Source organism: Artemia franciscana, chromosome 3 (assembly GCF_032884065.1).
Source record: "Artemia franciscana chromosome 3, ASM3288406v1, whole genome shotgun sequence".
Classification (NCBI taxonomy): Eukaryota; Metazoa; Arthropoda; class Branchiopoda; order Anostraca; family Artemiidae; genus Artemia; species Artemia franciscana.
Genome location: NC_088865.1, coordinates 489225 through 505206, shown reverse-complemented (window position 1 = coordinate 505206; position 15982 = coordinate 489225). Strand labels below are relative to the sequence as shown.

Here is a 15982-nt window from a genome sequence, read left to right as displayed (position 1 = left end):
AAAAAAAGAACTAAACATACAAACTCTGAATTTTGCAAAAAGAGTTACACTATTACTGTCGCATCGTAAAATTTACTACTTACTCTCGTTATCTCGGAAACGACCAGGAGTTCGTTCAAGTCTGAATTTGCCCGATAAATTCCATATCGAAAAGGAATTTACGTGAGGTCGCGTCTTGCTATGTGACATTGTTAACACGGGAATCTCAAAAAATGGTTTGGCGGTCGTAAAATTTAAGAAGCAGCATTGTTCCAGGGTTAAGAACGCTTTAGCTATGTTTAGACTATACGATCCGTGGCGTCAATTTTTGGGAGCAAGGGGTTTCTTACTTCCCCTACATTTCGTTTGCATTCCCTAGATTTTGAAAAATGCCTTATTTTGGGGGATTTACATTAAAAAATGTATTTTCTTGGTGTTGTCAAAGAAAATAATTGAAAAACGACATATTTGTCCTTCATGGATATTGAAAAATACATTTTGCCCTCCCCCGAAACTTTCGTGAATTGACGCCACAGTATATGATATGGATTACAAGCGATAGTTTTGACGGTAACTGTTCCACGTCCATCCTCAGGCATGTTGCATTTGATAAAAATAAAATAAAAAGAAAGTTTTTTTTTTTAAGTAAGGAGCAAATTAAAACTCAAAACCAGATAGAAGCCAGAAAGGCTAACATTAGAAATTGATGAGTTCGATTTTGCATTTGAACAAAACAAATTTCCAAAAAAACATCTATCATCAGCGTTAGTGTTCAATTACGGTTTTATAAAATATAGGAAAAAGAATTGCATTTAATTTCTTGATCAATCTGGGATTTATTTGGTAGTTTTCATAATAGGGTTGGGTTTAGTAATTATTGGTCTTTAGTTTGGCGGAACAGATCGGTTAAAAACGGCAGGGACTGGAAAATAGCAAAGCCAATACGAAAATCTACAAGATAGTTGTTCTATTGCAAATTTGTTTCGTTGTCGTTTTCTAATTACATTAGTATTTATGCACACTTCTAGCGTAATTACATATTATTATAAAAGCATAATCTTACATAAAACAATAGTCTAAATATGGTTCTAACAAATAAGAAAAAATCTTTAATTTTCCCAATGAATTCATGGTAAACGCGTGTTTTTTTTTTCAGAGTTTCTAACCGGTAGTCGTGATTACTTAACAAATGCTCACTCGAATGATCAAACAGTTCGTGGTAACGAACTGTAGTAAGAAGTGACTTGGCTCAATAGTAACCAAAACTCTAAACAACGGAATTTTGTAACAATAGTTACATCAAAAGAATCGCATTTTAATGCTGATTTTAAATATATAAGTTTCATCAAGTTTTAGACTTACCCATCAAAAGTTACGAGCCTGCGAAAATTTGCCTTATTTTAGAAAATACGCTAAAGTTTTTTTACTGTTTTAAAAAGCAGAGTTAATAGAAAGAGTCAAGCTTTAACGTAAAGAGCGGGGCGTTGATGAGGAAGCAGCCCCTTTCACATACGAAGTAATTTCTGTTCGTTCTAAGTTTTGATGTCGCTCCTTACTTTCCGTTAAAAAAACTTGTTTTTTTTTATTTGTCACTTAAAGATCTAGGGTCTTTTTATAAGTAACAAAAGAAATCACATTAGCCCATAGATAAAGTGGTTTATTTTAGTCCAAATGCAGCGTCGTTAAAAAATAGAGTATCGCTTAGTTGAACACTATCTATTAAGCTGGTGGAATCTATTATAGGAGGGGGAGGGGTACCTAAGCTGTACTTTACATAAGGTAGACAATCGCTTTCCGTAAAAACTGTCATCTGTATTTTACAAATAATTAGCTTTGCTAGGTAAGTGAAACTCAGAAATTTTCAGGCTTTAACACTTTTGCTGCTATCTGAAAATTTTGTTGGAACTTACGTGTTATACCGACCACACTCAAGAAGTTTGATCTGTTTGTTTTGTTTAAAATCAGTTTCTATGCCTGCATTCAGAGATAAATAGCTTAGCCTAAGTGAAATAAACTACTATGTATGTATATTTGAATTAAATATTTAATATATCGATTTGATTAGGTTAATTTAGCTATTTAATATAAATCGTTCTGGGTGGCCTCCTTTTCATAATTCTCTTTTGTAGTTCTCATAATTTAGTTGCTATAGTATTACATTTTTTTTTATATTTCATGATGATTAGCCTAACTTCACTTCTTGAGTGTGGTCGGGAAAACACGTAAGCACCATTCCGTTCACTTAAATCTGCTACTTTCGTTAAAATATTAAAGAAACTTCGCCCAGAAAGCAATTGTTTACTCTAGTGATTCAATGTATTGCTTGTAATGAAAATTTTGGTGGGTGTTGGAAAAGTGTTTTTGTGTGAAAAGGCAACTTGGCAACCCTTGGGTTTGGTAACTTGGACCACACTTACTCTGTTTTGAAATATGTCTGATGGAAGCAGGTTAATCCTGAAGTATCAAGGACAGTGAAAATGGAACTTGATCTTTAGACTTGGTTAAGTGGAAACCTAAGCAACTATATGTATTAAAAAAAAAAAAAAATCTGGGAAAAAATCTGGAATTCCATTTATAGTGAGAAAGACATCTATGTAGTTACGTCATTATGGTAGCAGTTGGTGCCAAATTTAAATTTAAGGAGCTTTATTTTTAAATTTAAGATATTATTAATGTTTTATTATTTTAATTTAAATTAAACTAAAAAAGGAAAAAAAAAAACTAAAAACAGAATGGTATTAAACAGCTTTTGAAGGTTTAGCTTTCTTTGAAGGTTTAGCTTTCTTTGAAGGTGTTGTCCTTGGGAATAAGCAAATTGTTAATATTTGTCTTTTTGATGCATTGTCAATTTCAACTAATTAGTTTCGCTTATTATATCAATGTGATAACACTGTCACAGATTGTACTGCCCTAAAAACTTCAAAATTTTGAAACAATCGATTCTGAGAAACTGCTATTTTCAAGTATGAATATACCAAAGTTATGTTCAGGGGGATTTTTTTTTCATTTTGATGCCCTTGGTATTTGAACCAGAGACTGTTCCTGTCTCTCTTGTGCCCGGGGCAAAATCTTGATTAGTCCCCCTCCTGTCTCTAAAAATTTTCATGCTAAAATTTAACAAAATTTTCATTTATTAACAAGATTTTCTTTTAGTAACAAGATGTGAATTCAAAATATTACAAAAAATTAAAATTAATTAAATTCAGTATTATTACTTTAATTTTCAAGGAATAGTGATAAAGATGTGGAAAAATGAAAATTTCGGATTCAATTTCCTTATAATTAATGCTAACTCTGCCCTCTATTTTATATTAATAGAAATACAATTTCCGTAGTTGTAAAATGATTATAACCGTTGGATTATTTACTTGGAATTTTTCGCCCCTAAAACTCATGCGCCTGGGAGAAGTGCCCCTCCCCACTAAAACTGCGATAGACTTAAACAAAATTGAAGCTATCGAGGATTGAACATATATCTGACCTTCCGGGTCCTACTCAAAAAGCCTTGAAATAGTTTTATCCCTGTTGGTGCGAATCATGTGTTGGTTACATTCAATGATTCGGATACAAGGTCGTTGTAAAGTTGCGACACTCCTCTCTGTCTCCGAAATCTACACTGGATAATGCGGTCGATATTTTTTGCTGAATTTACATTCTCCTGTGAATTTATTTTGGAGATTTTCAAAATTATGTTGCTATTGGAAGATATCACGAATCAGTTTATTTAAGTTACTTTTGTTGATACATCTTACGTGATCTGCGAAGCATTAATAGTTCTTCGTTTGAAGTTTCAACTTCGCTGTTTGCTTCCGTATTTGCTCAATCATGTAATCTTAGCCAATTGCTCTGCTTTGGAAGGCTCTAAGATATCTGAAAAACAAAAAATTTTTGACATCTGGGTTGAGCTCTCTCCCTCCCCCTGAAGAAATAAAAATTAAATCTCAACAGGGAATCTAAGTTTTTTGAGAAAAGAAATAATAAATATTTTAATTGGAAAGTAAGCATGTTTATGACCATTTGTTTAGGAGAGGAGTTAGTATGTCTAAAAATGCAAAAAAAAATGATTTTTTTTCTGGAAATTGCCCTTGATAACCCCCTCCCCCCACCTTTGAATGTATGCATATCTACATGAAATATTAAATTCAAGTTTCAGATATCAATACTTTAGTTTTTCTTTGTTCATTATTTCTATTTGATCACGTGGTAGTAACTGAAAGGTACACCTTTCAATTTTCTATATTTTCCTCTTTCAATGTGACAAATGAGTTCGGAAAGAAAAAAGCTCTTTTTTCGTCTAGAAACAAAGTTGCAAAGAAAGGCACGGGCCTAAGGCTTGTTAGTATTAATTGGCAAAAAGTAGTGAAGAAAAAATTTCAAATTTCACCTTGTTAAAAGAAATTATGAATCTAAATTCATCGGGACTGCCGAGTTTTAAACACTGCTTTTAAATTGGATAGTGACTTGCCTGATAAAATAGAAAATAAGGCTATATTTTTCATTAAGCTTCAAAAAAAACTTTAATTTAATTTAGTAAAAATGATACGTATTCTCAATGAGCTCGTATTATAATTAGCCACTTTATCTATAGCTTTGATAATGAACGCGCTCTTAGAGATAAGAAAAACGCTTCCTCTTGAGCACCGTCTAAAGACCTATTCGTCATTAAAAAAAAAATATTAAAATTATGATAAACTGTGGGAATGAGGACCCCCCCTAAAAACACAAATTTTGTGATCATCAGACAAAGTACCCACAAATTGCAGCAATTCTTCCCCTAACCTGTTCTCTTTCCTTGATAACGACTTGCAGCTAAAAGAATGACATAAAACCAGCGTTCCCTTACAGTGATGGACCTGTAATGTAATGTTGGGGATGGGCTGGCTAGAATTCTGATCACCTTTTTTGTTTGATGGATTCGTAGGCTAGAATTTCGATAACCCTTTCCAGGTTCATATAAACTTGAATAAACACTGCACTCACACTGAAAGGTGGGAGGGGGGGTCATTAAGCAATAGTGTAGGCGACAGTTTCCAACTGATGTTTTCCATCTTTCTTGACATAAATCTGCAGCTAAAAAATAACCTGAAACCAGGTCTTCCCGCTCGTGATTGCGACGAAGTCGACGCATCAGTGTCAGGGTTGCCAACTTTTTAGTCCATGAATAATTCCGCTGAATTTCGGAAATGTGTAATTTTTGGTTAAAATTTGTCCATCGCGAAATCTCAAAAACAAGCGTTTCTTTTACCAGTTGTATTATTGACCAAAAGAGTATTGAAAACCTCTTTCAAAACAAATAGCTAACATCAAATATAATGAAAACGAAAAAAAATTCAAATAAGTAGTCACTCAAAATGGCTTAGCTCGACAGCACGAAACTCATATAAACATATAAATCCCTTATTTTAGAGAAACCCCTTTGCTTACAGCATCTCTGGTAAAACCTGGATGCTAAAATAAAATGAGAAAAAGTACTAATTTGGTGAAAAGTGACATTTTTGTTTTACCAAAATATATATCCAGTCGGGGAATGTTTCGTTTTATGTAATTAATTTATAAAATGTGACCTTTTGATATACAATTTGTCCAGTTCAAACACTGATCAGTGTATCAGCGTTCTGCGGGAGTTTAACTATTGATTTAGAAACGCTTATTTAAAGTTTTACCTGAAGTTCTATGAAGGTGTCTCTTAAAATGTAGCTCTTTAAAACCCCAGAAACATTGCTGACTGATTTCATGATGTAGACGTATTTTGAATTCGATTATTTGCAGATTTGTATTTAGTTAGGTCCGTAACCAAAATGTTCTCAATTTTTGAAGACAGATATCCGGCATTTCTCCAAATGAATGTCTTTCCTATGACTATTCCATGAAAAGAATCGTAAAAGAAACGCTTGGCATATCTCTTGTATTTTTTTTCTGCTAATTTAATTGATTTGGTCTCTTGTTGTCTGAGGCTATTTTTGAAGGCCAGATAAGTTACCATTTTTTGCACTCTGGTTTGATTACCTTTTGAATGATTTTGTGAGACAACACTTTTTAAGCTTGTGTCGTCATCAATTGTTTCGCCAAAAAACGGGTCGTCTATATCTTAAACGAAATAGTAGCGCTGTATTTGAAATTCTAGCGAAGGGAAGTTTAGACAATTCCTTTTTTTATATCTTGATTGTTATTAACACCAGAGTCCAAGTTTCAAATGGGGGATCAACATATTTCTCCCACTTAGGAATATATTTATCCCAGGATATATTAGGGATATATTTATTAGGCATATATACCCTAGTACAAATGAGTTCATGTACTAGCTCCCTTTTAAATATTGACCTGCCTTCAAACTAGGGCGATAAAAAAAATACATGAACGGTAGAGGAAACTGCACTATCTAAAGGACGGGACGGGAAGGGGGGGGGGTCAAATCAGCCTAGCTATTTTATAGCTGACAAATACGAGAAAAGGGTTAGCATGTCTTGGAAGTTGATATTTAGTCTGTCTAAGGCTAGGTCTGTCAAAATAGCTTGTAATACAGGATGAATAAAAAGGGTATTGCGCAGACTTTATAATGTCTCGTATATTCGGTCACATTTTAGCTTTGTTTAACAGGATGTGGGAGTTTTAATGTCCGTGAACGTATCTAGACTTTCTTTGGATCTCTAAAAAATACACTGTGACAAAAAAAAGTAATGGTGCAAGGCATGGTCCTCGAAGCAAATAGAGAACGATCAATCTTCCAAGAGCAGAATGTACAAATGGATAAGGACTTGAGGGGTGTGAGGCTGAAGGGAATCTTAATGCAACTGTGGATGCAGTTCAATCCATTTTGAACACTCCAACAGGCGTACAACCGAGCTCTTTGAGCGGGTCAGAGATTCAATACAGCCTTGTCCAAGTTGTTTTATACTCATGCGAAGTTTGTCCTCGAAGCAAATCGAGAACGATCAAATGCATCAGTTTGAATGTGAGAACTTCCAAGAGCAGAATGTACAAATGGATAAAGACTTAGAGGAGTTTGAGGCTGAAGGGAATCTTAATGCAACTGTGGATGCAGTTCAATCCATTTTGAACACTCCAACAGGCGTACAACCGAGCTCTTTGAGTGGGTCAGAGATTCAATACAGCCTTGTCCAAGTTGTTTTATACTCATGCGAAGTTTGTCCTTCGACAAGCTCTTTGAAAATGGCCGCTTATACTGAGGTTCCAGCCTTATCAAGACGGGATGAGCTCTTTAGCAGCTGAAAGCTGCTCTGAGATTGGCTAACTGGAAATTCTAGAGAAGATGCACTGACTCGCAGACCTTAGACCTACGAAATGGGTCATTTGTACACATTTTGAGACCTGTCCCTTATAACGAGTTTCCTATCCATCAAAACATACTTAGCAAGCTCTTTCAGTTCCCATATATTGGGCTTCTAGATTTTTTTTCCCTTGGGGATATGAGTATCATCAGACAATATAAGGCCTATAGTCTTACTATAGGAAGCCATTGTGAATTGAAATCAGGGTTATTTCTCAGTCGTTGTGTAAGAATGTCATGAACAACTTTGTACTATGCCTCAAGAAATGTGCAGATCTAAATTGGGGTCATTTGGAACATCTGCTGTAAAATAAAATAAGAAAAGATCTAAGAGTCTCGAGTTTGACTATGATGATCAAAACACAATGAACTACTTATAACTGAACTGTATTTACCTATCATTCGAAACTAAAAAACGAATCTAGTCGAAAGTTGTTTTCCTGTTTTTTATTGGTGGGGGGGGGAGGTTAATCCTGTATTATCGGTTAGAATATTTTTGACATTAAATTACCAGGGGCACCGATTGGCGGACAGGAGGAATTTTCATCCCCCCCCCCCGGATGGGGATAGTAGCCCCTTGTAATTCTTCTAACGACTTTCCCGAGAAGTGTTAGGTGACATATATGCCCACATGGAATAGATGGAGGGATTGATTCCTCCATTTCGAATAGTGGGCCTAAAAGGTACCCCTGTCTAAATATTCTAATAAATGGAAAAAAGCTAAAATTTGGATTCTTAGACTAAAATCTTGCATCTAAAAATCACAGACACGCTACTTTCCCCGCCAGGTTAACCTCCAGACCCTGAATACTCGGGATTATGTCACTCTTTCAATGTGTTTTTTATTCTTTTTTATCTTGAAATTGAAATATCTTTGACTGTGGTCCTCAGATAAATCTTTTCCCCGGTGAATATTGTGTCTTAGAGATCACTAAGTTCTTTTTGTAGCCATGGAAACATCTAAAACACGGTATTTTCTAAAGACTGGAAATCCTTTCTGATAATTGTTTCAGGAAAGGGTTCTCCTATTTGCCTAATGATATTAAGGTGGATTGATAAATTATCTGCTGAACATTCCCAGGGAATAGAATCTCAATAATGCTAATGCAAAATTTTATTGTTGTTTCCAGTTTTCAACACTAAGTCGTGAAAGAAAATAAAAGGTACCAGTGTTTGGTCACGTTCGCAGTGATGCAATGACAGAAGTGATAATAAATTCGCTCTGTCGGAATTACGAAGTAGAAGCACAAAATAAAAGCTTTGGTGGAGGCTATAGGAAACTTTCAATTACACATTGGGGGGCGGGGGTAAAATATAGCGGGTCTTCATGTTAAATATGTTAGGTACAATGATTCTGCACATTGTGAAGAAAGAATTGTTTTCTAACTTCAAACCCTCCAAATAATTTACCACCAGTCCCATCCCCCCAATGTGCAAATATATAGCTTGAATTATATATTTCCCCTTCTATTCTGTCACTTCTCTTTATTTTGTCTCACGCTAAGCTGGAAGAAAAACGAAGAAACTGGTTTGTTCTTGAGTTTTGCATTGCGTAAACTTGAGTGAGTGGCGTATAATACACAAGTACTGATCTGACTAGTCAAATTGAATGGTCCTCCACTTTTTGTCACAGTTGACACCCCCCGAGTCATATAAACCATGTTTTAGCCTCAATAATCTAGATGTTTGTATGCTTTGTATGAATTTCACTATCATATTCTGGGAGATTTTTGAGGTAGTAGTAATTTTCCCAACAATTTTAAGGGGCGAACATGCAGAAGCAGCTCCTCCTTAGGTCCACTATGAAAAAAAGTTTTTCCATATGAGCACTGTTTCAGCATTTTTTAATTAAGAAAATACAACAAGAGCTAAGAGCTCATATGGCACTTGTGACGAGGCGAGAAGAGCTAAGAGCCAAGAGATCATATGGTATGAGCTCTAACAAAATTCTATGAATCAATAGATTGATTTAAAAAGGAAAATAAGAGGCTTGATGCCGGTCAAGATTTAAAATAAGAGCTCTGAGTCACAACGTCCTTCTAAATATCAAAATTCATTAAGATCTGATCACCCACTCGTAAATTATAAATACCTAATTTTTTCTAATTTTTCCTCTCCCTTTTGCCCCCCCCCCCAGATGGTCGAATCTGGGAAAACGACTTTATCAAGTCAAATTGTGCTTCTCCCTGACACGCCTACCAATTTTCATAGCCCTAGCACGTCCAGAAGCACCGAAATCACCAAATCACTGAACCCCTCCCCCCAACTCCCCCAAATAGAGCGAATCCAGTACGATTCTTTCAATCACGTATCAAGGACATATGTTTATTCTATCCACCAAGCTTCATCCCGACTCCTCCACTCCAAGTGTTTTTCCAAGATTTCCCCCTCCAACTCCCCCGAATGTCAAAAGGTCTGGTCGGGATTTGAAATAAGAGCTCTGAGACATGAATTCCTTCTAAAAATCAAATTTCATTACGGTCCGATCATCTATTCGTAAGATAAAAATACCCCAATTTTCATGTTTTCCAAGAATTCCGGTTTCCCCCTCCAACTCCCCCGAATGTCACAGGATCTGGTCGGAATTTGAAATTACAACGTTAAAGCACAAGCTCCTTCTAAATATCAAATTTCATTAAGATCTGGTCACCCTTTCGTAAGTTGCAAATACCTCAATTTTCAAAATTACCCCCTCCCCCCCAATTCCACCAAAGAGAGCAGATCCGGTCCAGTTATGTCAGTCACGTATCTTAGACAGGTTTCTATTCTTCCCATCCAGTTTCATCCTGATCTCACAGCTTTAAGTATTTTCTAAGATTTCCGGTCCCCCCAACTGCCCCCCCCCCAATTACGCTTGATCCGGTTGAGATTTAAAATAAGATATCTGAGTTACGAGGTCCTTCTAAATATGAAGTTTCATGAAGATCCGATCACTCCTTCGTAAGTTAAAAATACGTCATTTTATTCTTATTTTTCAGAATTACCCCCCCCCCAATTGAGCGGATCCGTTCCAATTATGTATATCACGTATGCAAGACTTCTGCTTATTTTTCCATCTAAGTTTCATCCCAATCCCTCCAATCTAAGCGTTTTTCATCATTTTAGGTTTCCCCACCCCAAACTTCCCCCAATGTCACCAGATCCGGTCAGGATTTAAAATAAGAGCTTTGAGACACGATATCCTTCTAAATATCAAATTTCATGGAGATCCAATCACCCGTTCGTAAGTTAAAAATACCTCATTTTTTCTAATTTTTCAGAATTAACCCCCCCCCCCCCCAACTACCCAAAGAGAGTGGATCCGTTCTGGTTATGTCAATCATGTATCTAGGACTCGTGTTTTTTTCCCACCAAGTTTCATCCCGATCCCTCCACTCTAAGTGTTTTCCAAGTTTTAGGTTTCCCCCTCCCAACTCCTCCCCAATGTCACCAGATCCGGTTGGGTTTAAAATAAGAGCTCTAAGACACGATATCCTTCTAAACATCAAATTTAATTGAGATCCGATCACCCGTTCGTAAGTTGAAAATACCTCATTTTTTCTAATTTTTAAGAATTACCCCCCCCCCCCCAATTACCCCAAAGAGAGTGAATCAGTTCCGATTATGTCAATCATGTATCTGGGACTTGAGCTTATTTTTCCCATCAAGTTTCATCCCGATCCCTCCACTCTAAGTGTTTTCCAAGATTTTAGGTTTCCCCCCCTCCAACCTTCCCCAATGTCATCAGATCTGGTCGGGATTTAAAATAAGAGCTCTGAGACACAATATCATTCCGAACATCAAATTTCATTAAGATCCAATCACCCGCTCATAAGTTAAAAATACTTCATTTTTTCTATCTTTTCCGAATTAACCGGCCCCCCCACTCCTTGCCTTCAGATGGTCAAATCGGGAAAACGGCTATTCCTAATTTAATCTGGTCCGGTCCCTGATACGCTTGCCAAATTTCATCGTCCTAGCTTACCTGGAAGTGCCTAAAGTAGCAAAACCGGGACTTTAGGTTCCCCCCCTCCAACTCCCCCCAATGTCATCAGATCCGGTCGGGATTTAAAATAAGAGCTCTGAGACACACTATCATTCCAAACATCAAATTTCATTAAGATCCAATCACCCGCTCATAAGTTAAAAATACTTCATTTTTTCTATTTTTTGCGAATTAACCGGCCCCCTCCCCCCAGATGGTCAAATTGGGAAAACGACTATTTATAATTTAATCTGGTCTGGTCCCTGATACGCTTGCCAAATTTCATCGTCCTAGCTTACCTGGAAGTGCCTAAAGTAGCAAAACCGGGACCGACAGACAGACAGACCGACAGAATTGGCGATTGCTATATGTCACTTGGTTAATACCAAGTGCCATAAAAACGGAAAGTTTGCAAATACAAACAATGTATTGCTTTGAATAGACTGTTAACCTTTTTGCCAGAGAACAATGAACCTTACAAACAGCTCTAACAAGAGACTCCGTCTTTATATTCGAGTCTCAGACTAACAATTTATAAAAAAAAGTTATAAAAAAAGTTATAAATAATTATATAATTATTTAAATAAATAATATTATTTATAAATAAACATATAATTATATTATAATTATGATATAATTATAATTATACTATAAATTATAATTTATAATTATGATTATTTATATTTATAATAATTTTATTTATATTTAGTGCTTCTAGCTTCCTAACTCCACCTCCCATAAAACCTTTGTAGCACCCACAGAGGAGAGTCCCTTCAAGAGCGGAACTCCCCCTTCATACATTATATTGAACCTGTTTTCAAACAATTTGGAGTAAAGAGCTTTTTCCAAAAGAAATTACGAGTCCTAGTGCCTTTTTCAACAGCTAACACCTTCATTGCCCGTCATGGCCAAAGAGTGTCGAGCAACTATTTAAGTGTTATTTTTTTAAATTTTGATTAAATTGAATAATTTTTGATTAAATTGAATAAGAAGCTGATGAAGAGTGATAATTTCAAGTGTTATTTTTTTATTTTGATTAAATTGAATAAATTTTGATTAAATTGAATAATTTTTGATTAAATTGAATAAGAAGCCGATGAAGAGTGATAATTTCAAGTGTTATTTTTTATTTTGATTAAATTGAATAATTTTTGATTAAATTGAATAAGAAGCCGATGAAGGGTGATAATTTTGAGGTAGAAGTGACGCCAAAGATGTGAACCGCAAGCGGTTTGAGTGCATCGGAACTTGGACTTAGTTGTCTATCGTTGGTATACTCCCAACTTCAGGTGTTAACCCTCCAAAATCACAGCTACTCCTCTTAAGTCGCCCAACGATTCAACTGTAGTCTGCCACCGTAGTTCAGGTTTCGAATGTACTTGTATTTTCAGAATGGTCTGTATGAGGCAAAATTTTCAACTATGGGGTGGGGGTTTATGGCCAAATATTTATCCCCAATCTTCCATATGACAAATGTGCTTGCTTTCAATTTTAAGGACGTAGCCTACTTGTCCACCTTTTCTACTAAAATATATCTGGGAAGAAAGGGTCCCTTTTCCTTGAGGCTGCATTGGCTATGGACATTTTTGACGTCCAAGTTTAAATTTTGACGATTTTCCGCAGTTTACTTGAGTCCTTTCTTCTATTGCAATGTCAAAAGATCACATTTAAGGCTTCATCATCTATTGCGTAATATCTCCGGAACACTCGAAGAATGAACTGTGTTCTCATGTTAATCGATAAGAAAATTAATAGTAGGAATTACTACTGACAGGAGAAACTTTCTTTTCTCAACATCTGCTCAATAATGCTGTTCAATTTTGAAAAATTAATGGAAAAAATACTATCTAGTAACTTTTGTTCGTGAAAGTTGCTGTTATGGGATTAAAAGTTTAGCTATATAAAAATTCTCGAATCCTAATGGGTTTAAAACTTCAAAGAAATAGTTAACCCATAATTTATCCACTCGCCATCTCTTAGGTGACAAGATTGACGGGGATTAATCCTGGATCATCTGCCATGGAATTAAAAATGGAGGTATATGATTGTTCCATGTGCGCAAAAACGAACGAATGTAGCCTATTTTAGTACAGTTTCGTGTGATCCAGATGTGAAAGGACTTGTTATCCAATGAGTTATCCACCCGCAATCTCTGGCAAGTTGTCCACTCTGGCAAGATAGATCTGGATGGATTTTCACAAATGCCCAATTTCTATCAAGTTAGAGATTTATTCTTTTACCTTTTCCCCGCTAGCATTGGCGTACTTAGAACAAAATTTTGCGGTATATAGACATGAGGACCGGGGTTCGGCTTAAAACGGTCAGCTAACAATGATTAAGTAGTTAATCAGAGTTATGCAACAGTACGTCTGATCGAAAATGTATTTTCCCTGTAAGTCATATTTACTTTTGCAATTTCTCAGCCAACATAATCGATCCAGTTAATCTTCGTAATTAAAGGACTAATTCACTGCCATTCTTTGTAAACAGAGAATTAAAAACAAAGAAAGAAAATGATATATTTTTTTCCCAAGGCGTTGGGAGACCATAAGGGGGAGGGAACATGGTGTCAGTCCCCCATGGGTATAAAATTAATTAGGGTTGCAAAGTTTAGGGTACCGACTTTTAAGCTTTTTTACGGCACTTTGTGTTTACCAAGTGACATATAGCGATCGCAATTTATGTAATAGCGGTCTGTCTGTCGGTCCTGGTTTTGTTAGTTCGGGCACTTCCAGATACGCTAGGACGATGAAATTTGGCAGACGTATCAGAGACCAGACAGATTAAATTAGGAGTAGTCGTTTCCCCAATTCAACCATCTTGGGGGGAGTGGAGAGACGGTTAATTCGGAAAATAAAAAAATGAGGTATTTTTAACTTACGATTGGGTGATCAGATCTTAATGAAATTTTGATGTTTAGAAGGATCTCGTGTCTCAGAGCTCTTATTCTAAACTCTGACTGGATCCGGTGAGATTGGGGGAGTTGGAGGGGGAAACAGGAAATCTTGGAAACGCTTAGAGTGGAGACATCGGGATGAAACTTGGTGAGAAGAATAAGCACAAGTCATAGATATGTGATTGACACCGCTCTCTTTGGGGGAGTTGGGGGGGATTAATTTGGAAAAATTAGAAAAAATGAGGTATTTTTAACTTATGAACGGTGATCGGATCTTAATGGAACTTAATATTTAGAGGGATCTCGTGTCTCAGAGCTCTTATTTTAAATCATGACTGAATCTTGTGACATTGGGGGAAGTTGGAGGGGGAGACTGGAAATCTTGGAAAACATTTAAAGTCGAGATATCGAGATGAACCTTGGTGGAAAGAATAAGCACAAGTCCTAGATACGTAATTGATATAACCAGACTAGATCCGCTCTCTTTGGGGGAGTTGGAGGTGGGGGGTAATTCGGTTAATTCGGAAAAAATAGAAAAAAGAGGTATTTTTAACATACGAACGAGTGATCGGATCTTAATGAAATTTTATATTTTGAACAATCTCGTGTCTCAGGGCTCTTATTTTAAATCCCGACTGTATCCGGTGATTCTAGGGGTAGTTGGAGGGGGAAACCGGAAATCTGGGAAAACGCTTAGAGTGGAGAAATCGGGCTGACACTTGGTGGGAAGAATAAGCACAAGTCCTAGATACGTCATTGACATACCCGGACCGGATTCGATATCTTTGGGGGAGTTGGGGGGATTTCTAGTGCTTTGACGAGTTTGAGAATAACAACAAGTTATAGATACGTGATTGACATAAGTGGAATGGACCCGATCCCTTTGGGGGAGTTGGAAAGATTTCTAGTGCTTTGGCGAGACGGTGCTTCTTGACGTGCTAGGACGATGAAATCGATGATTCTAGTACCGAATCTGATTTTAGGTTCCAACATCGTCAGAAGTGCCACATGAGCTTTTGGCTCCTGTTTCTTTATGTATATGTTGTTTGTTTGTTTGAAATTCGGTCTTTCTCTTTTGTTTCTTTAAATATAGTTTATATGTTGCATATTATATGTTTCAATAAGTTTCTATGTTTAGTGTCATTGCTGTTTAATGTATTGGTCGCGTGCACTCTTGTATGCCAGGAAATTAGCCTTGAGAGGCGCTATTTGTTATATGTTTTAGTTTTACCAATAATTTCTTTTTGCGACTATTTTGTTAACATGTTTTTTTCTTAGTTTAAGCTGTTTGGATCAACTAGATGAAAATCAAATTTATAATGCTGAAAAATTATAAATATGCATCAATATGTGGGTCAGGTAGATGAACGCTGTAGATATTCGTTTCTGTTATTGTTGTTTGTTTACTGGTCAAGCCTGGCAGTGTAACGATCCAGATAACTCTGAATGATCTTAAAATGAACTTAAAATTAATTATAAGCTCTTTAAACTTTTGATGGGCTACTGCCGTGCGTGTATAAGGCACATCTAGAAAAAAGAAAACACAATCTTTGCAAAGATTCTGGTCTTCTGATGTGTTTTTTTTTTTTTTTAATCTGGTTTTTATTTACGACTGCTCTTCTAAGCCGGAAACGTGTATCTCAAGAAACTAACTTGTCCAAGAAGATTTTGAAGCCATGTATTGCTTTAGATAGTGTATTATTCTTTAATATTTTAGGATGATTTCTATAAATGGTCTATAAATTTCTTGTTAAGAGATAAAATTGAACTGACACCTTGGTATTTCATGGGTGCAAAAAGGTTATTACAGCTATGAAGAAGAGAAGCGACTTTGTTTTTCTCGTTTAGTGTAATA

The 15982-nt window shown here is 36.1% G+C and overlaps 1 protein-coding gene across 1 annotated transcript in view; it reads left to right on the top strand.

Moving 5' to 3' along the window:
* Positions 1-15982, top strand: part of LOC136024715 (AF4/FMR2 family member lilli-like) — a 120477-nt gene that overhangs the window by 32808 nt on the left and 71687 nt on the right. The gene's annotated exons all lie outside the window — the stretch shown is intronic.